A 25804-nucleotide genomic window follows, 5' to 3' on the forward strand; every position below is an offset into this window, starting at 1 on the left:
GGCACATACTGATCCAATTATATCATGGATTGTTAAGAGAATGAATAAAGAATATAAATGAAAAATGTCACTACTACAGGATAGCATTTGCTACATTTTATAAGAGTGACTCAGACATAATGTTATAGGACCTAAGGAGAGATCACATCATGCTTGTTGACAAGAGACATACTGAGACTTTGCTGAAGAATTTAAAATTACTATCTCATACTTTTCCTGCTTGCATGTAATTTTGCTGCCAGATCAACTACTGTGTAGAGCCTAGTGCAGATATTAGAGCACAGGCATCTATTTCTAGCTGGAAAAAACCCTGCTACACAATCTAGTCAAGCCATTTAACTTACATACATACATATCTATTTCATAAGTAGCAAGGAAGAACTGACCCAATATATTTTACCTCAGCTCCAGATTTTATAAGATCATTCCTATACAAGCCTACTATGTTCCCAGTACCCGTGTGAGGAAGAAAAGAAACTATATATGAAATATTCTTTAATTATTACTTTTACTAGCTTGAGATTTTGGCTTGAATGCAATTCCTGAGACTTTTACCTACAGAGTACTTGTATTAATTGAAATTCATATTTTATTCTTTGCTTACCCATAGATAGAAACTGCTTTTTGCAAGTTTTTTGGCTGAACTTGTTTTTGTTGGAACTTTAAAGGTTTGCAAATGTTCTCTGTAAAATTCTAATCTTCGAAATTTAATCTGTTAATCCTAACTATTGTGAAATATAGTGACGCTTATTAACATTGTACATTTAGATGTCCCAGTTCCCTGTCAATGATGCTCCGTAATCTTACATCCATGGCCAAAGTTCTCCTGAATAAATAGATTTTCTCTCTAAGGCCATCCACTTAACTTACTGGCTATGTGTCTGTAATAGAGGAATTCAAAAAGACTAGGTGTCTTAGTTATATTGTATTTTCTTTCTCTTTTCATATAATGAACTTTCTTTCCCTGTGTTGGCTCATATGCCTACTGGAGAGTTTCCATGGCAACATCAATTTTAAGAATAGTACGCTTCATGAAAAGATAAACTACATACAGGATTTCTTTATAGATAAACGAATAAACAAGTTAGTGTTATTTTTATTCAAGCCATTTTTACAATGATCACCTGTAACCTTACACCACAAGATGGGTACAATGTGGATGAATAAAAAGTTCCATTAAGACTGGGTACAGCAATAGTGAATCTGATGACTTGAAATAACATGGATTTTTTTCTTCTTTATTGAGGAACTGTTTTATTTAGATAATAATGATGCTAAGTTCCTGAGGGCTGTGAAAAGGGAAGAGAATTGACATATAGTGCTCCATATGAATCTAAGAACCATTAAAAATATGCAGTTGAACAGTGAAAGAGATAGTGTTAGCATTAAATTGCAGGTCTTATAGCTGACACATCTGAGATAGCTGATTAAAACTGAAGCTTGCTTAGATCCAAAATCTCTGCCTTTTCTCTTTTATGAACACGCTTGGTTTGATTACCTTGAATCTACATCCTAAAACCCATACTTTATGATATTCTTTTCCCCATCTAATAAGCTATGCCCCCTGACTTGCTTTAAAGTTTTTGTTTTTTTCTTTTTTTGGTTTGGAAGATTGGCCCTGAGCTAACATAATTGCCAATCCTCCTCTACTTTGTATGTGGGATGCTTCCTGGTGCACACCTTGGATCCAAACATGTGAGCCCCAGGCTGCTGAAGCAGAGCACACAAATTTAACCACTATGTCACTGGGCTGGCTCCTGATTTTGCTTTTCTAAAACAGATTCACATATTCATCCATCAACTGGATGAATTTCAATTATGATGTTTATAGGTGAAGTTCCAATTTAATTCCCTTTATTTTCACTAATTATGTTGTAAGAATAAATATATTATACTGACAGACTCTGCCAGAATCTTACTCTATGGAAATGGTATATTCCTGTTATGGAGTCTTACTTATGCTATTAGGGACAAGAAGCTGAATCAGTGTGGAGTGGTTCCATTTTATATTTACCATTCCAACTGGACTAGTCTCCTATCTTTCCACCTTGCATTTTATTTTGCTGCCAGATCAACTTTATGCACAGCCTATTTCTCACTTCCTTCCTATGTATCCCTGGCAGACGTCACTAATTACCCTTCCAACTGGACTGGTAAATAGGTGGCAGTTTTTTTCTACCTGCGAGTTACAACTAGTATGTTCTGAAATTATCTTAGTTGGTCATGCCAGCATTTTTAAATGAAATGGAATAGAGTAAACTAGACCAAAGGAGAGTAAAATAGAATAGGAAATCTAAGAACACATGGTAAAAGTAAGTATTTAATGAAGTCCACAGGTAAGGGATACACTGAGTTATCACTAAAGAACTCTTTGAAATTTCCTATCTCCTATCTTTCCACCTTGCATTTTATTTTGCTGCCATATCAACTTTATGCACAGCTTATTTCTCACTTCCTTCCTAAATATCCCTGGCAGACATCACTAATTGATCCCAGAACTTTCCCAGTGAATCCAGAGGGGCTTCAGAATTCTTTTCTCTGTGTTGCTTTTTACCAATTTACTATTTCCTGTGCTCTAGACTATGATTTACCAATTTTATCAAGACAGTTGAAGAATTTAAAATCATATCTCAATTCCAACTCACCTTTATATGCTTTTGTAGTTGAATGCTAGCTGTATCTTTGTATCTGAGTGTTAACATCTGCTTTTATCCAAGTCACATATTAATGATTTCAATACTTTATCTTGGAGACTAGATAATCTCCAGTTCCTGGGCTTACTCTGTGAACCAAAACATTTTTTTTCTGCTAGAACAAAGAGGTAAAAATAGTTCTTTCGTCTGGCACAAAATCTTGAATTTAGAGTCTCTTGGTATTTGGAGACTATAGTGGAAATATATGATGCTTTTGTTTTTTTGTTTGTTTTGGCTTGTGCACTATTTTAACACCCTTTCTATATATAAGAACTTGCCTCTGTCTGCCTCTATCTGTGAGACAGGGCTCACCTTTTTTAATGGAAACCTCCAAATCCAGAGACTTGAGTCTTCCTGACCTCTGATAGGTAAAGCTCTCATGGAAACGTGACTTGAATTTAATTACCTGGATCCTGCCACCACTAGAACTTTGCAGGGCTTGGGGAAGATGAACCAACAGGGGCCCTCACTCTATCTATCTATTTATCTATCTATCTACCTACCTACCATTTATCATCTATCTGAAAAAATTTCAAAAAGTGCTTGAAGTTGTCAGTTTTAATAAGTTTTTTAATTTTTCAAAGTTTTCAAACATTTGGATCCCAAGTCCCCATCCTAGGGGTAGGCCTAAATAAACAATTTTTTCTTGCCTCTTTTTTAAAACTGAGAAATCATAATGTGAACTGAAGTTTTAAAACAAGTCCAATTTATTTTTAAAAATTAATACCCTATTTTTCCCTTGTTCTTCAGAATCTACAGCATCATTTTCACTAGGCCACCATGAGTCTCCTCATGCATGAATAAGTTAGGAGTCACCCAAGGATTGACGCAGAGATTATATCCAGATTTCGGATCTAACCCCGAAAGCTAAGTTGAAATATTGGAACGATTATTGGGCAAACAGAGTGATGAACTGCAGCTAGGGTCAAAGCCTCTCGTGGAACCAATGACACTTGTGATTTAATCCTTCTCCACAGAGTATCTACCATTACTGCATGAGTCTGCCATTTGTAAATTGCTGGGAGCAGATGAACTGTGTGTAACACATGAGTTTATTGTTGTTATTGTTTGCAGTACAGGGTCCGTAAGAAAAGTTAATCTAATTATTAGAGGCAAAAAAATTCTTTCCAAGTAAATGAAAACCAGAGATATCCCTCTCCCAATAATTGTTTTGAAGCAAAATGAATTTAACTGCCGTTGGTGATGTGTCATGAAAACAATGTGATTTTCCTGAATATTTTCTGAACATCTTCATATCTTTCCTTTTTTTTAGACTGGCACCTGAGCTAACAACTGTTGCCAGTTTTCTTTGTTTTTTTTTTTCCTGCTTTTTCTCCTCAAATACCCCCAGTACATAGTTGTATACTATTTAGTTTGGGTCCTTCTAGTTGTGGAATGTGGGATGCTGCCTCATCGTGGCCTGATGAGTGGTGCCATATCGGCTCCCAGGATCCCAACCAGGGAAAACCTCGGCCACTGAAGCAGAGCATGCTAACTTAACCACTCGGCCATGGGAAGGCCCCACGTCTTCATATCTTTCAATCAGGGTTGTTTCTCTCTGTTTGATCTCAACAGATCATCAGCACTTTTTTCGCATAGAACACAGGTCTCATAGAAAATCCCATCTGCTATGGTCTGCATGTTTGTGTTCCCACCAAAATTCATACATTGAAAACCTAATCCCCAATGTGATGGTACTTTGAGGTGGAGCCTTTGGGAAGTTATTGGGTCATGAGGATAGAGCTTTCATGAAGTGGATTAGTGCCCTTATTAAAAGAGGTCAGAGAAATCTGCCTTGCCCTTCACCACGTGAGGTTAGAGCAAAGCAAGGCAGCGTAGGAAGCAGGCCCCCACCAGACACCAAATCTGCTAGCGGCTTGATCTTGGAATTTCCAGCCTCCAGAACTGAAGAAAAAAAGAAATATTTCTTGCTTATGAGCTAGGCTGTCAATGATATTTCTCTTATAACAGTCACAAGGGACTAAGACACTATCTCTTCTATAAACGCTATTAATTATTTTCAACTTACGACTTTTCTTCTTTAGTCAGACAGCTATTACTCTCAGTATCATAAACTTTCACATTTAATTTTTCCTATTTTATGTTTGTCTGTAAAGTTTGTCTCCATAAATTCCAAAGTAAAAGACAGAATGCATTTTATTTCTCTCGAATCCTGCATAGCATCTAGCACAGTCGTGGATGCATGCTTATTTTTTTAATGAGATGTAATTGACATATAACATTATTTTAGTTTCAGGTGTACTGCATAATGATTCAATATTTGTATATATTGTGACATGATCACCACAAGTTTAGTTAACATCTGTCACTATACATAGTCATGGAATTTTTTTTTGTGGTGAGAACTTTTAAGATCTACTCTTAGCAACTTTCAAACTTATAATACACTATTGTTAACTATAGTCAGCATGCTATACATTAGATCCCCATGACTTATTAATTTTATGACTGGAAGTTTGTATCCCTTGGCCTTCTTCATCCATTTCACCCACCCCCAACCCCTGCCTTGGGCAACAGTATTCCATTACGTATATATGCCACATTCCACTCATTGTTCCATTCATCAATGGACACCCAGGTGATATCTGTATCTTGGCTATTGTAAATAATGCTGTAGTGAACAAGGGGGGTGCATATATCTTTTCAAGCTCGTGTTTTTATTTTCTTTGGATAAATACCCAGAAATGGAATTCCTTGATCATATGGTAGTTCTATTTTTAATTTTTTGAGGAACCTGTATACTGTTTTCCATTCTGGTTGCACCAATTTACATTCAAACCAATAGTGAACAAGGGCTCCCTTTTCTCCACATCCTCACCAACACTTGTTAGCCCTTGTCTTTTTGAAAATAACCATTCTAACAGATATGAAGTGATATATCATTGCAATTTTGATTCGTGTTTCCTTGATGTTGAGCATCTTTTCATGTGTCCATTGGTCATCTGTATGCCTTCTTTGAAAAAATGTCCATTCAGATCTTCTACCAGTTTTTTAACAGGATTGTTTGTTTTTTTTTGCTATTGAGGTATATGAGTTCTTTAAATACTTTGAATATCAATCCCTTATCAGATATATATTGCAAATATTTTCTCTCATTCAGTAGATTGTATTTTCATTTTGTTATATTTTCTTTTGCTATGCAGAAACTTCTTAATTTGATGTAGTCTTACTCATTTATTTTTGCTTTTATTGCCTTTGCTTTTAGAGTCAGATCAAAAAGATCATCACCAAAATCGGTGTCAAGGAACTTACTGCTTATGTTTTCTTCTAGGAGCTTTATGATTTCAAGTCTTATATTGAAGTCTTTAATCTATCTTGAGCTAATTTTTGTGTATGGTACAAGATAGTGGTCAAGTTTCATTCTTTTGCATGTGGCTGTCCAGTATTCCCAACACCATTTATTGAAGAAACTGTTCTTTCCCCTTTGTATATTTTTGCCTCCTTTATAAATTAATTGACCATATATGCATATGGGCTCATATGGGCTTATTTCTGGGCTCTCTATTCTGTTCCATTGATTTGTGTGTCTGTTTTATGCCAATACCTACTATTTTAATACTATAGCTTTGTAACATAGTTTGAAATCAGGGAGTGTGATGCCTCCAGCTTGGTTCTTCTTTCTCAAGATCGCTTTGGCTATTCAGGGTCTTTTGTTGTTACCTACAAATTTTAGGATTCTTTGTCCTAAGTCTGTGAAAAATCCCATTGGAATTTGTATAGGGATTGCATTGAATCTGTATATATTTTTGGGTAGTATGGCCATTTTAACAATATTAATTTTTCTAATCTTTGAGAACAGAATATCTTGATACATATTTGTATCTTCAACTTCTTTCATTAGTGTCTTGTAATTTTCAGTGTACAGATCTTTCACCTCCTTGGTTAAATTTATTCTGAGGTATTTTATTATTTTTGATGCAATTGTATAATAGGGTAATTTTCTTAATTTATCTTACTGATAGTTCCTTACAATTCTGATATAGTTCTGATAGTTCTGGATGCATGCTTATTGATTTACTTATTATGACTTTATTAGACCTTTCATTCTATCACTGTGATGGAGGAAAAAGTTAAGAAAATGTTTCCAAGTTCGGGTACATGAAAATTTTAGTTTTTAACATATATTTGGTTGGTCTCTAAAATGTCAAGGCAGGTTTGAAAATCTTCGCTAAATATATGTGTGGCACAACATGTTCTAGTTATGCCTCGTGCCTGGAGAAAGTCAAATGCTATGGCAACTGCATGCTAATAACTCCAGGACCTCCCTTCCTTCAGAGTGGATGTTATATTCTTAGGCTGCAAGTCATCTCGCAGCCCTGAGTATTGAAGCTGATCTGGATGTATAGAGTTCCTCAACACTTTGGTTTCCAGGGTTGATTTAACTGATTGCCATATGTAAATGATTAATTCATGAGTTTTAAAATAAATGCTCACTTTCTACCATGCTCTGCGTCAATTATTTGGATGGGTGCTTTTCTCCTGAAACATCTGATCGTTCCGCTTTTTTTTTGTCTTCTCACATAGTGTTCCTTCTGGAAACACTGGGAATGTGCTTTCTCCACTTTTCTCTAACTTGTCTTTATCTGTTACACTCAACACTCAGCTCAAGCGTACCTTTATCACTAGAGCCTTTCTGATCTCTTGATCTGAGTTACATGTTTTCTCTCTTCTCGTCCTCTCTGTTCTTCCTATGGTTATGTTAACAAATATTTGCCGTATTAATTTGTTTATTTTCCTCAATAAGACTGGGAGCTAAATTGAAGGTTACCTGATAAAGAAGGATAGTTGGTAAATTGTATTTTTCTGTAAATTAATTGGAAGGTGTTTATATGTAAGCAAGAATATGAAATGCAATAGCCAGAGAAAATGTTTTAACAGAGTTCTCGGAACTTTGTTTATCCATGATTGAAAGTTTCTATGGCTCATATGGCCAAAAAACATGAGAGAGTTGCATCAATATTTTTTTCTGGGAATGTGGAAATAAGGTTCATATTTTATTTAGAATATCAAGTTCAAAGGGTTTTTCACTCAATTAACAATCATTACATAATTAAGAGAATTCAAGGCACTGCAAAATTTTTTATTTACAATAAATCGCAAACCAGATTATTTATGCTGATTATTTCTACAAATGTGCTAATCAATCCATATGGAAGTTATTGTTCCAATGACTAAGACCACTTTTACTTTCTGTCTTTTAAAAATGTGGAGTATAATAAAATTTTCATGAATTCCTACTTAGAACTGAAAAAGGAAAAATCCTGTCGCTGACAACTGACTGTTATTTCCTCCAAATAAGACAAGGCAACCAAGACTTCAAAAACGACTAAATCCTCTTTCTTCTAACTAACATCTTTTCTAACTGATTTGTTGTTATTTGCCAATGACAACTCTAATAATGCTTAAAACTCCCACCTCCTAGTTAAAAATATTAAAATACCCAGTTACCACATTGTCCCAACTTCTAGAAGACGTCCAATCTAAAATAGATGGTCACTTCCCTAATCCCTTCTCAAAGTCACTCAACAACGCTAAACCCTAGTAAGCTGCTCTCCCAATTCTCCTTTACTGAGATACCCTTGGACTTCCCCTAGGTTTCATTTTCTCTTCCTATGTGCAGCAAACCACACATTTTTTTTTAACTGCAAGTGAGTTTCTAGTGGTCTTTAGTGTGTAGGTCTCAAAACAACCGGGCACAAAACACACATTTCACAAACTATTTTTCAGTTTACATCGTTGACCAGGGGTTTGGCAATGATGTCAAGTGCAGTTGGAAGTAGCATGCTGTATAGTTACTTAAGTTCTAGACTCGTTCCTTCCTCTTCACAGCTCTGGAACCTGCTTTCTTATTTCTGTGTTGGGAAACTTGGTGTTAATATTCCATACAAGACTGAAATTTTATAGTTCTAGCCAACACTCAGGTAAAAGAAATAGGTTAAACATCTATATGTTTCTCTTAGGATCAATTCCAACCACTTGCTATGCAGGCATTATGAACTACCGGGCAAAAATGAATTAGGTAAGTGGTAATTTTTTTCAGGGAAAATCTTAACAGCTGTTATTGGTTGTATGATGCAAATATTACCTTTGTCTTAGGTGGTCCCACTATCCCCGCACTGTGATTCTTGCCACTTTAGGAGCTTCAATATGCCCATAAACATCAAAGAAATGAGGTTTACTGAGATATCTTGGCAATTAGATTCTCCTCATTTTCTAAGTTTGATAGGTTAGCAGGGAAATATTCAAGAACACATAGAATTCACATATATTAATTGAAGATGAGATGAGGATCTAAGAGGCTCTGGTTCGATAGATGAGGAATCCAGACCGACAAGCCAGGGGGCCAAGTCCAGAGTAGCTCTACCTCCAGATCCCATTGCTTAATTGGAGAGCCCTCTATTCTCCCAAAATTCCGCTAGAGGCATTTTAGCAGTCCAAACAAACAGGAGAAAAGACCTGTTCCCGCAGGAGTAGGGATTATGTAAATAGGAACCATCATGTCTAATTATCTCATTACACCATCCTAACCTCCTTTCCAGTATTGGCTTCAGCAATGGGAGATGGTTAAGTCCAGATAAGAGTGATTCAAGTTGACTTCACCACCTCAAATAAAAGTGCTTTGCTCAATGAAATAGATCTTCCTCTACCTGGTATTATTGGAGCTGATATTATGGTAATACACTTCCGGTCTTGTATGTTACTACTGAAGACACACAATACACTTTTCCTTTTAACTTTGTCATTTTTGCCAAAAGTGGAAATAAAATACAAACATGAAATTGGGAATAAACCTTAGGGACTAATATATATATATATTTGTTTACATTTTTTAAAACAGATGCAGTCATCTGGTATGTTTTCATATTTGAGGCTTGTTATGAAAAACAAACATTTGAACAAGGGGACTATTCAGTTTGCTCCTTTGGACTGCTTTCTTTTTTCAGTTTACAAATATGTTGCTTATTGTCTGTTACATTGATTTTGTCAGCTGCAAGTGACAGTGCCCTATGCCAAGTACCACCAGGGAAATTATTAGCTGCTCAATGAATTGTAGCTCAGTCTTTGGTGTCATCCTGAGAAGGTTCAATTGTAACTTAAAAATAAAAGTGATAGAACCTTTTGGAGAATGGTGTGTCAAAAATTGGCAAAATGCTTTCATGAAAATTGCTATGCTCAATATCTGCTTATTGCTGTAATCACAGTCAAAACTTCCACTGAAAATCCATTCTAGGCAATAAATACACATGGTGGCTGTCATGAATGAGCACTCATAGCTTTGCATGAAGCAGCAATTGTTTCTCCCATTATGCTACCAAGGAGACTTAGGGGGTAAACGTATGTGTGTGCGTGTGTGTGTGTGTGTGTGTAGGATTATTTTGGAAAGTTTGATACATTTCCACCACCTAGCATTTCCCCGATGTGGGAAAAGTATATAGAACTAACTGGTAAAAGCTGTGGGAGTTAAATCATTATTACCTGCTGTTGCGAAATGCCTTTCTTTGCCTTCCTACTTTCTCCATCTAAATTCCTTTACGCTGGATTTCAGAAGAAGCCTGAATCATTGCAGTGGAATTTGCTGATGTAAGAATCTCTTTGAAGGTAGGCAATGTATCTTATTCATCTTTCAGCCACATCTAGCTCAGCAGATAATCAATAAATTAACTTAGAGTAAACTAAACCTGTAAGATTATTATAAAGAGGTAAGTGTGGCCTAGAGATAGCATTAATTCTTTTGAACTGTTCACTGTGGAATATTTGATTTGTTTTAACTCAATCAGCCAAGCACTCATGAGAAGAAAAAAGAATAGATTTTATTTTATAGAACACTTGTACTCATGTATAAGTTTATGAATCCTCAGAAGCCTAACAGCAATTGTAAAGCAAATACTGTATAGGAATTTAACCAAACTCTGCCCCTATCTGCCAGTTGCCATTCAGCATGGGGAGACCTTTGAATGATCACGTTTCTGCATAATGAAGGACCTTAGCCGTCGCGCCACTGTGAATAAAGAGATGATGAACACTTTAGATTTGCAATACTTAACAAATCTGTTAATAAAGTTATTTATATTGTTAATCAATTGATATGCTTAATATTTCATAGAAAACTGAACTTTGTGTAGTTATCTATTATAGTGTAATTTTTTTCATTAATAATTTAGGCTATGAGCAGAAGTGTGCACCCAAAGAGTTTCTGTCTTCTCCAAAATCGTTTCTAATTTCCAGCTTTTGAGCTCCTCTGGCAATGTGTATAGCCATCTAATTCTATTTTTCAATAATTCAGATAACATGTTCAAGCTTATCTTAATTAACAGTACTTCAGCTATTTAACTGCTGTCCTTAAAAATTAAGATCCTAAGTTTTCTTTGAGGATTCTATAACCTTCCATTTGACCAAAGGTGGTCTTTCAACCAATCAACATGAGAAGGTTGCACATCTTGTCTTCTTTTGAATCTAAGAACCAGGAAAACAAAGCAAATATTAATTGTATCCCACTAGCTCTGGTGTTTTGCTTTAATAATATTGCAAAGTCAAGACTTGGATGTAACATGTAAAACACAGCCCTTGCAATGCACCTCTCTCTCCCTCTCATTCCCATAAATATGTTCATTTACCAGTTGTCTTCTTCTCAGTAAAGATGTCTCTATAGCTATTTAAGTCAGAAAAGTAGCCATCGTACTTGTTTCCTTCATTTTCATCCTTCCCAGATCCAATCAATAAGTCCCATAATTTTACCTTCAAAATATTTCTCAAATAAGTTCGTCATCTCTATCTCACTTTTTAACAACACTCTCGTTAAAACCACTATCCTCAATTATTCCCACGATAGAAATTACCTCTTTACCTGGGCTCTCTGTTGTGACTATTATATTCTTCTAGTTCATTTTCTAGACAGCAGCTGAAATGATATACTTTCCAACTGAAATCATTATCATGTTAAAACTGTACTTGAAACTCTTCGATAGTTTTCTGCCTTACTTAAAAGACAAATATTTGAACATAGCCTGGAAGGGATTTACAACATGATGTTTGGTATACAGAAAATTCACACATAAATATTTGTTGAATGAATTAAAATATTTTGTTGAAGAAATTTATGAAAGAAAGAAGCTTAAATTATTTGGCAGAAGAAACTAAATCCATGCCAAGTAAAACACAGCTTCCTCTTAACTTTAACTCAATGTGTATTGCAAATTTAAAAACGAACCTACGGACTGAGAGTTAAATCATTTGGATTGAATGATACCACGAACGATAAAATTGAATTTCTCTCTTTTCTTCCTCAAATGATATTAAGTGAATAGAAAACCCATAGACAGGTAAAGAAAAACTAACAGGTATAAAAAATGAAAGGAAGAACTGGTCCTATGGCCAACTGGTTAAGTTCACCGGCTCTACTTTGGTGGCCCAGGGTTTCACGGGTTTGGATCCTTGGTGTGGAGCTAGCACTGCTCATCAAGCCATACTGAGGTGGTGTCCCACATAGCAGAACTAGAAGGACCTACAACTAGAATATACAACTATGTACTGGGGGCTTTGGGGAGAAGAAGAAAAAAGAAAGGATTGGCAACATGTGTTAGGGCCAATTTTTAAAAAACAAAGTAGAAAGGAAAAGGATATAATAACAACAATTTGGAAGCTTAAAAGCAAAGGAATATGTCTTAACTGACTTGGCATATCTGATATGGTTTACTGATATGTAAACCTACACACAAAGAAACCACAAGAAGCAAGTTATTTCCATCACAAATGCTCAGAAATTAGAAATACCTAGAGTGTGAAGGCAAGGTTCAGACTGAGGCTAAAGTCAGAAGGATAATTGAGAGCTCATGTAAAAGCAGTTATATAACATGAGATTCTTTCCTCCATGATACAGGATCTGGGAATGGCCCAGATACCAAGATGGGGAAAAACTCATGTTTAAATCCTGGACAGGACAAACCTGGATCATTCTAGCCTTCACTCCTTGCTTATGTGAAACCTCAGCAGTGAGAAACCAGGCTCCCACCATCCCCCATTAAACATTACATTCCTGTATACAGATACAGTGGTTTCAGAATTGTTAACCCATGTGCTTGTGCAAACAACTTTATCAGCTTGCGTACAGAACTTATATTCAGCTCCTTTTGCCTTTCATCTTACAGTCTCTACTTGTTTCCAAACATATTTAGATATGTACCTTTTCCCCTTGACTGAGTTGTTTCACACATGTGTAATCCAGTGACATTCTTTTGTTTCATTCTGCATTCCACCCTGAGATTCCTCAAATTTCTAAATGAATACATTAAGGCTTGCTCCTGTGTAAAGTTCCACAGGTTTTGACAAATGCATGGTGTCATGTATTCACCATCATGCTATGAAATTAGGTTCACTCTTGTAAAAATCTCCTGTGCTTCACCTATCTAAGCCCTTCCCCACTCTGATCTTTTGGCAGGCACTGATTTGTTTATCATCTCAGAAGCTTGGCCTGTTCCAGAAGGTCAGTTAATGGAATCATGCCTTTTCAGACTGACTTCTTTCACTTGGCAATAAGATTCATCCACATCTTTGCATTCCTTGTTAGCTCTTTTCTTCTTACCTCTGAATAGTATTCCACTGTATGAATGTATCACTGTTTATTTATTCACCTATTAAAGAACATCTTGGTTTCTTCCAGATTTTTGTAATTATGAAGAAAACTGCTATAAGTATTCATGCATAGGCTTCGTGTACATAAATCTTAAAATTAGTTAGGGAAAAAAACCTAGGAGAAAGATTCCTGGATTATATAGTAGGATTATGTCTTGTTGTGTAAGAAGCTGCCAAATTGTCTTCAAAAGTGACTGTACTGTTTTGCATTCTAACCGGCATTGAATGAGTTTCTGTTGCTTTGTATCCTTACCAGCACTTGGTATTGTCACATTTTGGATTTTAGCCATTATACAGAAAAGGCTACAAATAGAAAACAAAGCAACACGGAGGGCACAATGTAGAGATTGAAAGAGTATTTTAAAACTTGAATTAATATCCTCAGAGAAATAAGAGAAGACAGTGAAACCATAAAATAGAAATAGGATGTCATTAAAAGGACATTCATAAAACAAGAAAGTTTTTGAAAGTGAAAGTATGGAAGCAGAAAACGAAAATTACACAAAACAGTTGGAAATGAGTATATTTATGAGGATATAGGGGAAAATAAGTCAGGATTTAAACCAAGAGCTAAAACACAAGGAAATTATGTAATCAATCCAAGATGTTCAGCAACTGACTAATAGAATGATTAAAGAAAGGAGAAGTGAAATTTTAGATTTAAAAAACATTCATTTTCCAGAGAAAATATGACAAATACAGTGAACGAAAGAAGACCTATGTTGTTGTGAAATTTCAGAGCCACAAGGATGTAGAGGCAATATTAAACTCTTTTAGGGAGGGGAAAAATGAAAGAATAAAAGTATTGGACTCAAAGTGAATGACATTGGTCTTCCCACAAGGCAATACCAATGGCTAGAAGACTAAGTTCTGAGGGAAATATGTTTTAAAGCTAGAATCCCATGCCCAGTTCAGCTGTGTTTATTCTGCATCACTGAGCCACATTGTCACTTCAAGCTGCTCCAGATTTTGTACTTACTTCAGGTCCTAGTGCTGTCAATTTCTCTTTCTGCAATTATACAATTAATCTAAGTTTATTCTTTGTACTATAGACGTTGTGCCTTGTATGCACAGAGTTGTTTATTTCTGTTTCTGTTTCTATTTTCATGTCTATTTATTTCTATCTCTATTTGTGTCCAAAATTCTGTTACACAAATCTGTTCATTTCTATACCTCTGGTGCCTAGAATAGTGCCCCACTTAATATGTATTTAATGGATTAACACACATTTGACTGGAAAAAGAGCTACAGCTCTCTTGCATGTTTCCCTTCCAGTGAGATCAGGTGTTTGAATATCTGTTTTTTTCTGGAACCAATCTATCTTCACAAGAAAGGGAATAAAAAATATCTTCTGATTTCAGCATTGCATTACCGCTATTTTAAAGATACTGCCTTTATATTTAATTCATGACGCTTACTACACACACCTGCACTGCCAAGGGCCTGTGTGGTCAAAGGGCTGAGCTTTATATACCTGGAGAAGCCTTTGTTCTTCAGCTGTTTTATGCCCATGGTTTGTAACTGACTCATTTCTCTTGACTTCTTGGCAGCCCCTGCTCTGTACTTGGATCGCAAACTCCAGACACCTAAAATCAATGAGGAAAACTCTTTTTCCTGGAAATATCCTGAACATTGATATCTTATTTTTAAGTTGCATATCTGAGCATACACTAATGCAGCTATTCTTATTAAGAATTTGGCTAAAGAAGTGGTTCTATGAAGAGAGGGATAGAAAGGAGGGTATTTTGGGGTTCTGCAAGAAGTCATCACAGAGCAAGAGTCTTTTTATGTTTTCTTTCAAACAAAATGAGAAAAAAATTAGGCCTGAATATATCATCTCCTGACTAAAAGCCAAGGTTATGAAAAGTGAGAAGCTATGGGGTAGGTGGGAATGCATGCTAGAAATGGATTTTCTTCACATTTTTTCACTTAGAATATGTCCATTTTTTTCCCTTTGTAGCAGTGTATTTCCTAAGCAGATTACCATTTCTCCCTCTTTCCAAACTTATTTTAGTGCTCTGAATAAACAAATACAGTACAGTCTTTTCTATACATGTCTTGGAATTTCTTTGGGTTTTCTACCCATTTTCTCCCTACCAGTCAAAAGGAGGACCCTTCACCTAAAATTCTTTTTTGTTGTTGCTGTTGTTAGGAAGATTGGCCCTGAGATAACATCTGTTGCCAATCTCTTCCTCTTTTTGCTTAAAGAAGATTGTTGCTGAGCTAACCTCTGTGTCAATATTCCTCTATTTTATGTGGGGTGCCACCACAGAGTGGCTTGATGAGCAGTGCTTCATGCCCAAGATCTGAACCTGTGAACTCCAGCCGCCAAATCGTAGCATGCAAACTTAAACACTACACCACCAGGCCAGCCCCAACCTAAAATTCTTGCCTTAAATTCTTCTTTCATTTTAGTTCCTTTCTTGGATTTTAACCCATTTAGGCACCAAAAAGATTAGAGATTGTTAACTCTTGCTTTTGTTTTCTTTTTTCTAGTAGGGAGGGAAAAGGGAATAACATGCACTGTTTCAAAAGGCTCACTCTCAGGATAATTCCTCAGCATTTTTCCAACATGCCACTTCCTATCAAATCTGCTCTGGATAGCCTCATAAGCACCCCCAACCAATGTACCTTATAAGTGGGTTTGGAGGAACAAGTACAAATATGTACATGAAAATGTTTCATAAACTACAAAGATTTATTGAATTAAATGATCGATTTCTCATATGTTATTGTATTACCTGAATATTGTTGAAAAGCCTTCTAAAGAAAAAATATTCTTCTTATAAAACAATACAAAATATGGAAAGTTGCCATCACTTAGAAAAAACCACCAGTAATTTCTTTCTTTCTTATTTTTTTTGAGGAAGATTAGCCCTGAGCTAACTGCTGCCAATCCTCCTCCTTTTGCTGAGGAAGACTGGCCCTGAGCTAACATCCGTGCCCATCTTCCTCTACTTTATATGCGGAATGTCTGCCACAGCATGGCAAGCAGTGCCCTGTCTGCACCCAGGATCCGGGCTGGTGAACCCCAGGCCACCAAAGCTGAACATGCACACTTAACTGCTGCACCACCGGGCCACCAGTAATTTCTTTCAGATATAAAATTTAGTACATAAAGAGACAAATGGAAAATGGCACCAAGAATTTATTCTCTCTCCAGAGGAAGCAAAACAACTTTTTTCTTAAAATGGAAATAATTCTGGCATAATCTCACCAAAACCTCAAAATCCAGAGGGTTAAAGAAAGCATGGGAAGTCCATGGGATCAATTGTGGACTGAATTGTGTCCCCTCAAAATTCATATGTTGAGCCCCTAACTCCAACGCGATTATATTTGGTGATGGGAGTTTAACGAGGTAATTAAGGTTAAATGACGTCATCTGACTGAGACCCTAATCTGAAAGACTGGTGTCCTTAGAAGAAGAGAAAGACACCAGGGATATGTGAAGACAGGGAAAAGGCCGTATGAGGACACACACGCAGGTGGCTGTCTGCAAGCAAAGGAGAGAAACCTCAGTAGAAATGAACCCTGCTGGCACCTTGATCTTGGACTTCCAGCCTCAAGAACTGTAAAAAAATAAATTTTTGTTGTTTAATCCATCCAGTCTGTATTTTGTTACAGCAACCCTAGCAAACTAATACAGGGTCTATGGAGATTACTTCACTGAGATTATCTTCAAAACCTTGAATCAATTGATATTAAAACAAGTGCTTTCAGAAGTTTCCATCAAGGTATGACTCCTTCCTTATATGGGGCATATAAAAGCTAACAATTAATTCAGCAGCTTCATCAGGAATAGAGAATATTCTATCCTGTCTATGGAACTCTCTCTACATTTCTCAGATGTTAGATTTCTTAAGAAGAAATATAGTTGAAATTCACTGATCCTTCACCATAAGCTTTGGCTTAATATGAAGAACAGGGATGTAGTTGGTAATAGGAGCTACTGAGAAATTTTGTGGGCCAAAGAAGATATTGCAACCACTTCATTTTTGAGTTTATAAAGCTAAATAAATAATTGAAAACAGCAAGAAATAAATTTGGAAATTAAAACATCACATAATCAGTACTCTCATGCACTCTAATGTATGCATAAGAATAAAGATACAAATAAATGGGATGAAATGGAAAGCCCAGAAAAGTTCTTGAAATACTCCCAAAATTAAAGGAGAAATTTGAGGAGAAAAAATTTTGAAGGGTATATGCTTTTCATACTCAAAACACTTTTCTTGGTGATCTCATGCAACCCCTCAGCTTCAAAAATACATCACTTTGCTGCTAACCCTCAGATCTCTGTGTCCAGCCTGGACTAGTCTTTTCAAACCCCAGTGTTTACTTCAATAAGTAATTTTGTGAAAATTGTGAGCTAATATTTAAAAAAAATAAACACAGATCTTTATATTACATCGAACATAAAAGGAATTATAGATGTATAAAAGAGTTAAATATAACAAATAAAATGAAAAAAAAAAGGAGAAGAAAAGGACACCAGGCTGTGTAGGTGAATCACTTGTGTCATGAGTGGTAAGGGAATATGTCACATCACTAATGTGGACACAGGTGATTTTTCACTCACTGCCCTCCTCAGTTTGACACAGTCTCTCAGTGTAGGATCAGTGATTAGATAGAAGCAAATAATGAAGGAGTTGTGGCTATACAGGCTAAAAATATACAATTAAAGGAGAAAGAAAACTATAGGATTCATTGAAACAGTCAATCTTAATTCGTTCATTAGGATCTAGACATGCTTGTCCTGTACCATCACTCTGCTGCTGATGGATTCAGTAAGACAGGCAACGACCTTGTCACAAGCTTACGTTTTTAGGGTGAGGATAAACCAAATGTGATGAATGAACAAAATTATTTCAGATGGTGATTTGAACTCCTAAAGAAAATTGAGTGATATGAAAGGGAGTGACTAAGGGAGGCAAAAATGTATGAAGCAGTTAAGACCCTTCGAAAGAGGAAACAGCTGAGCTGAGACCCTGGTGACAGGAAAAACAGCAAAGCCTGGAGCTGCTCATTCCAGGGCAGAGACAACAGTGAGAAGACTATTTAAGAGTTTTAGGCACATGAGGAAAGTGATCTGATAGAGGCTTTAAAATTATCAATCTGGCTGCTGTGCAGACAACGATGTAGGGATCCAGGAATGGAAAAATTCAAAGATCAGATAGAAAGCTCTAACAGTAATCTAGGTGAGTGATGATGGTGGACGGACGTAAATAGTAGGAGTTGAGAGGGGGATGGTAAGAGGGAGATTTATTCAGAACATATTTCAGAGGTAATATTGAGAGGAATTTTTAATGATTTGGATGAAGTTTGCCAGGAAAGAACTGAATTAGGAAGATTTAGGGAAAATGAAACAAGTTTTGCAAATAGAAATAAAGAAGTATAATTTGAAAATTTTGCATAGAGATATCAGGTAGGCACTGACCTCACTGGAGACGTTAGCATGTTAACAATCAAGATAAGTAAAGGCATACAGATAGTATTTAAAATCATAAGACTAGATGCAATGATGTTATAAAAAATCAAAAAAATTGCCTTGGAAGACTCCAACATTTAAAATCAAGCAAGGACCATATAACAAAAGGATTTGTAGAACTGAGAGAAAGAAAACCAAATCTTATCAAGGAAGGGAAAAGAAAAAGGGTTTTCAAAAGCTGCTACAGAGTCAAGTGTATTGATGGGGTCTAGGGGAGGCCAAGGTTAGGAAATGAACATTAGATTGATGTAATTTGATGTTGTCTGTGACTTTGGCTAGAACAGATCCAGGAAAGCCCTGGGATAAGAAGTCCCATAGAGTAAAATAATGAGAAACTAGAAATCTGGAGACAGTAACTATTGTAACTATCTCAAGGCTTTTAATGAAATGAAGAGCAGGAATAGTGAAAGTAAAGCAAGAAAACAAAGGCAATTGGAAAATGTTAATAAATAAATCACAGGATCCTTGCCATGGCTGTAACAGAGGCAATACTTTGATTTTATTCATATTTTAACAAGGGGGGATGAGCTTTCTCTCTTTATATGTATATGTCCATATATGTAAGTATGATTACATATGATTATATGATTATTAATGGGAAGGTGCAATCATACAAAAAGCTAGAAAACTGGGAGCAAATATATCAAGATGTTAATAACAACTTGTCTGCATGTGCATGAGGAAGAATTTTTGTCTGTTTTGTGTGGGGATTTTTTTGTAATTTCTAAGTTTCTACATTGACCTTTACTAGTATAGATGGAAAAAATAAAGTCACTTGGAAAAAAACTAATGTATCTTTAAAAAGTAACACATTAAGCTATTTCTTAACATTCCTATTACAGTGTGAATTAGACTTTCTAAATATTTTATCATTAACAAAACAACTGTTGGGGAAGTCATATCAGAGAGAGGAGAAGTGTAGGTGTCTTAAGAACCAATGGTATTATTGAATGCTATGAAAGTCCACAGGGGTATTTGATGGACATAGATGGAAGAGTCAAAACAATTTCTCCTATTTCACAAAAATTGTTTAAAATGTCTAAGTTTGGAATCATAAGAACTTAGATTCTAATCCATAAAATGTCACTTTTTAGCTATATAACTCCAGCAACTTTCTTGGTTCTCAAAGCCTGATTGAGACAAACAAAAAGCTGCTTCTCTTACCAATCTCACATTTTCTGTGGGCATTGAATGAGATAGCACATAAAGAGCCCCCTTTAGGGAAAGTCAATAGCCAATCTCCAAGACTCCCGTGGAAGGTTTCTTTTCCTAAGGCTGGATTGGGATCCCTCCCTCTGGCACCTGACCATGCTCTGAACTGCGAGGAAAGTCCCACTCGGGACTCCAGTTCAAGGAAAGTACCAAACTCTAACGTTTGGTGGAGTATGGGAACCCCTTCTTGGGAGAATGGCTCCAGGATGCAATTGGGTAGAATGTCCCTCAGACTGGTGGAAAATTCCTCACTGTCTTTCTCTTTCTCACTGTCTTTGTCCTTTTATCCTGGGGACCATTCACCAGGCACCTATTCCTGCCAGGCAGAATAGGGAAGATGTTCAAGGGATGCCCCCATCATCCCTTGCTACAGGAACCCCAATGGGGGGATTTTCAAGGTAATGGCTCCCTTTCTCTCTAGGACCATTCACCAGGCACCTATTCCTGCCAGGCAGAATAGGGAAGATGTTCAAGGGATGCCCCCATCATCCCTTGCTACAGGAACCCCAATGGGGGGATTTTCAAGGTAATGTCTCCTTTTCTTTCTCCTTTTCTCTCGGGGACCATTCACCAGGCCTATGCTGCCAGGCAGAATAGGCACCAGGCACCTGTTACTGCCAGGCATAACAGGGAAGGTATACAAGGGATGCAATGCCGGGGGACGCCCCCATCACCCCTTGCTATAGGAACCCCACAGTAGGAACAACGGGTAGGACGCTGCCCTAGGTTCAGGGGGGATTTTTCATGGTAATGGACCCGTTTCTTTTGTCTCTCTTGGAGTTACAATGGCCATTTTCATCTCCTTTTGAGCTTTGTGACTGGGAAACAAAGAAATCTTTAAAGAGTAAAAGGCTCCACCCCTGGGAGCCCCAACTTTAGGTTTCTGGGCCTGATCACCCCAGCAACCCTAAGTGGGGGTGCCATCTCTTGACAGTTGACTCATTGAGCATTTTAGTCACCTACTGAGTCGGTTATGAGGGTAGGAGACCTGTGATTTATTCTGTGAACTGTGGTGCTAGCGTAGTGTGCTCCAGCACGCGGGAACTGTTGTGTGACTCTTATCTTGATAACCCTCTGGAAGAGGCCATGAGGGTGAGGTCTGATCTCTTCTTTTCCTTTCTTTGTCTGTTTTGCTCATCATCTCTTCTGTTGTCACCAAGTCGTGGTTAAGTTCAGGCTAGACCTGAGCAGAACCTTGACCTTCTGTAAAATTGGAAAAATAAGCCTTTTGCCAGGGATTTAACTCTCAAACCTGGCTCTGGGAGCCCCAGCCTCCAGCCAGTTCCAGGCCTTTGCCTCCTGCTTCCCTACCACAACCTTGCTGGCTCAGAGACAAAGCGCCCAGGCTGAGCGGGACTTGACTAAATCTTATAACTATGTCAACACCTGCAATCGGCCTCTGCACACCTGCAATCGGCCTCTGCACCCTTTCTCCAGCTGCTGTCAGTCAGACACTGGCTTTACCGCCACGGGAAAGGCTCCTAAGCATCTCCAGAGACCCACCCTGTGGATGCGTTCTAACTCCATCTGGGAGAAAATTTGAAGGGTTTCTCTGTGCCTTTGTGATGCAGTGGACAGGTAGATCAACCTGGAATGTAATTTGAGTTACAATCCAGTTTCTGGGAAATCAAGAGCAACTGTCCTTAGAAAATCCTTGCAAGACTGGAAATACAGCTCTGCAGGCAGTTCAGATTCCACCTAGTTCCTTTATCACGAAAAGGATTATCATCTCCCCTCTCCAGGAACTACTATCTAGCCCATCACTAATTCCTAAGACTGAAGGAAAAAAAAAAAAAAAAAAGAAAGAAAGAAAGAGGAGGGGAGAGGAAAAACAACCATAAGCGTGCCCTTGCCAAAAATCTAGCATCTTGAGTGTCTCCTCCACAAATATTGGTAAAAAAAAAAAAACAATAGCTGTGCAGTCTCTGTGTACGTATGTCTTATGTATATGTGTGACATTTTTACCTCCGGATGGTATGGCCAAATTAAGAGCTCGGTTTAATTGGCTTAAAGTAAGCGCTTACATAAATTCTAAATGTAGTAGAAATTAATCCAATGTCTTTCAAGTTAACTTGATGTGAATTAACCTTTGGTAAATGAAAGCTTGTTTAAGTTTGTTGGTTTGATTGAAAATAGTCTTCTTGTCAGAGTTGTCAGTATTTGCCTATGATGCAGGCATGCAGCCTGGGTTTACTAGTCAAATAAGTTCACGTTGTCTGTTAAATTCATCAGCAAAATAATAGCTTTAAACGATGACCAGTTTTGTCTAATGTCTCATGACGTTTTTGTAGGTAATCTGAACATAATTCTTGGAAACAAACGGTTTAAATAGATAAAAGTGGGTACAATAACTTTTATGGTCTGTATACTTTGGAAAAAAACAGCTTTGAAATTCTTTTTGGTAACAATCTTGAGTTTTGCCAAGTTAAGTTAAATGACAAACATCTGAGTATCTGGGTCATTTTTGAATTGGATAGAACACTGAAACATTATTGCTAAATGTACCTAAGTTATTTACTTTTGGCTTCTTATTGTAAAGAGGCTAAAAGCGTTTGGTTGTATTAAAAAGTGTGCCTTGTGTTTTATTGCGAAGCGGCGTGTTTCTAGAAATTATGAAATGTTTAGAATGCTGATATAAAAGATTGATTACCTTTTCAGCGTTTACTAGGGTCTGTTCAGGGTTAAAAGTTCTAAGTAACCTATATAATTAAAGCTACTGGGAATTAATAAGGAAAACAGCTCTGTATTCAAGGAAAGTAAAATGTGTGTTTTCAGTAAAGAGGGTATAAAGAATGGAAGTATTTTTGTTTGATGTGTTAAGAAAGATAAATTTGTCCTAATGGACTAGAAAGGAAAAAAGAAAGACTTTGGGACAAATTCTGAAGGCAAAAAGAAAGTTGTAGAAGGTTTGTGAAGGAGGAATTCTAAAAGGAGTTTTATGACTGGTGCAAAGGATAATTTTCTTGAACTTTTGGCCTGCTCTAACTCTACCTAAAAGACAAATCTGTTTTGTTAAAATAATGACTGAGGTCACTCTTAAGATTTTTGACTCTTTCTGTTGTCACTTTGAATAGATACCTGAGCATTGTTTCACAGTGAGCGTTGTTTGAACTAGTGTTCTAAAAACTTTTCATATTTTCTAGAAGCTTCTCCCTCAAATATTCAAATCCTGAATGAAGGAAAAATATTAAACTAATTAGCCTTATTTGGTTTATTAAATTACATGGGAAGCATTGTCAAATAAGCGATGATAAACTTTCTTATGTGGTATTACGTGGGTGAATGTTATTAATATATGTGTCTTAACATTATATAGCATTCCTAAAATTCTAATCTGTTCTGGTTATCAGTCATAATTCTAGTTATTATCTTAAAGTGTTATATGTCACAGAAATAGCCAAGTTTCTTTGTCAATTGCCCTTTTCAATCTTTTGTCCATTTACAGATAGTTGCTGTTTTACTCTGATGCTTTCTGCTTTTGCAAATATGTTTCATCTCCAGAGAAATTCCTGGAAAGGATTCTGACACAAGGGTTCTAAACTACAGGTTTCTGATAAACTTTCAGATTGTAAAACTGAACTGTGTAAGAAATTATAGAATTCTAACAGAAACTGAGCTCATAGATCTGCTAACAGATTAAGCTCAAGAATTGATTATACAGGACTGTGTGAACTGATGAGGATGATTATAATTTTTTACGACTTCTGTTTGAAATATTGTTGAGTTTTGATGTGTTGTTTTGTTTTCTCAGATTTAAGGAAATCTTTTCTCTTATGCTAACTATGACTTACATCAATTAGTGAAATATACCTTTATGAGCAAAACTGAAACATTTATCTTTTTCTCCCTACCTGACCCCACCAGAATTTGGAAACTCTTTGTGAGTATGGTTATTTCGTGGCAATATAGTTATTTGCATAAGTTCAATAAGAATTTGGTCTCCTTATAACAGGACACATTGGTTATCTTACTAAGGCTTTGACTGGAGTGTCATATTTGAGAGAAACATACAGGCTCAGATACGACAACACAGCTTTTCAGGAACAAAGATTGGACTTTCTGGAACTAAAGCCACTTGGAAATATGGGCCTAGTACCTTGTTTATAGAGATTCTGGCAATCTTACCCAGTAAGTAAGGAAGCTTGCTTGTCTGGCAGGTGCAAGGAACCTCAAAATGTTTTGGGGGACCTCGAGAAGAGGGGAGTCCACCCAAATCTGGAGGTACTGCAGGCAAAATCTGATGGCAAGTCCTTGGCTTGGCTTTTCTGTCCTCAAGAGGCCTTTACAGTTCAATCTGAGATTCCTCATAAAAAAAAAAATTCCAGCAAAGCAGATTTTAAAAAGCCTGTATAATCAATTGGTATTCTTGCTGCACTTATGTAAATAATTGGCAGACCAGTTAATCTTAATTTGGCTATCTTTTATAAAAATGAGGGTGATTTTAGAGAGAAAAAATTATGTTTCAGTAGAAGGTATAGTACACATTCATGGATATTAGACTCTAGCTCTTCTCTTCTGCAAGATTCATCTGTTACTAATCATAATGTTTCCTTGTGGCCATCCATCTCTGATATCCGGGAGTTCCCTGGCCACAAGCAAACCTTTTCCTTCAACACTACTGCCCAAATACTAACTAGATTTGCCTTGTCACAGGTGGATCATAAACGACAAGTTCCAAAGGTAAAGTCCCCAACTTATTGATACACACAGGATGGACTATATCAAATTTGGGACGAATATATTTGGCTCACTTCTGCTAGTGATCAACTCAGCAAAAGGCCACTCTATGTTGGGAACAAACCAATCACACCTGTGATACATGGCCTAATAGCACCCGACCTATGGGAAAATTCCCTGTCATATGTGTTCTCATATCATAACCTTAAAAAATACTGATTGGTTTGAGACTGACTGGGATAGACGGCCCAGCACGCGTTGGTTAGCCCCTAATGGCACTCAGTGGCTATGTGGCTCCAACTTATGGCCTTGGCTGCCACCTGGATGGATTGGACGATGCACCCTAGGTTTCATCTGGATGCAGGGTAGAACTACATTTAGTATATCTCCCCCTGCTAACCTACCCAACCTGCAACAGCGCTGGACCCGCTCTGTCTTCCACTGGTATGACCATCTTTCCTCAATTTTCCTTCCCCAATTAGGAATTGAAAGTGTCATCTTGCACATGGAAGTCCTAAACAAATTTACTATGAAGGCATTAAATGATACACAACATAGCCTTTCGCTGCTCGATTTAGAAGTATCCCAAATGCGTAAGGCAGTCCTCCAAAACCGAATGGCACTGAATGTCTTGACAGCACCACAGGGGGGCACCTGTGCCATTATAAAAACTGAATGTTGTGTCTATATTCCTGACTACCATCAAAATATCTCTGGCTTCCTGTCTGATATGAGCCACCAAATTAAGTCCATGTCTGACCCTCCCCTATCTCTAAATGACTGGTTGAACTCTTGGTCAGGTCCAGGTTTCTGGATTGCTATCAAAACCTTATTCATTGGGTTAATCATACTGCTTGTATTTCTTATTATAATTTGTTGCTGTTTCGTTGTTTGTCTTCCACATGTCAACAAAGTTTCACCTCCTGGACCACCTCTCGTCAAATGATTCTCTCGTCCCCAGAGGCTCTGGATGCCTTGTCAGCCTTGGACTCCATGGGTGCAGTCTTCCAGTCCACTGAACCTCCTACCTATACCTATGGCCCCATTTAGGGACAGCTCTACGACCTTGTACAGCTGGAAGCAG

The sequence above is a fragment of the Equus quagga genome, chromosome 4, assembly GCF_021613505.1.
Source record: "Equus quagga isolate Etosha38 chromosome 4, UCLA_HA_Equagga_1.0, whole genome shotgun sequence".
In the NCBI taxonomy this organism is placed as follows: Eukaryota; Metazoa; Chordata; class Mammalia; order Perissodactyla; family Equidae; genus Equus; species Equus quagga.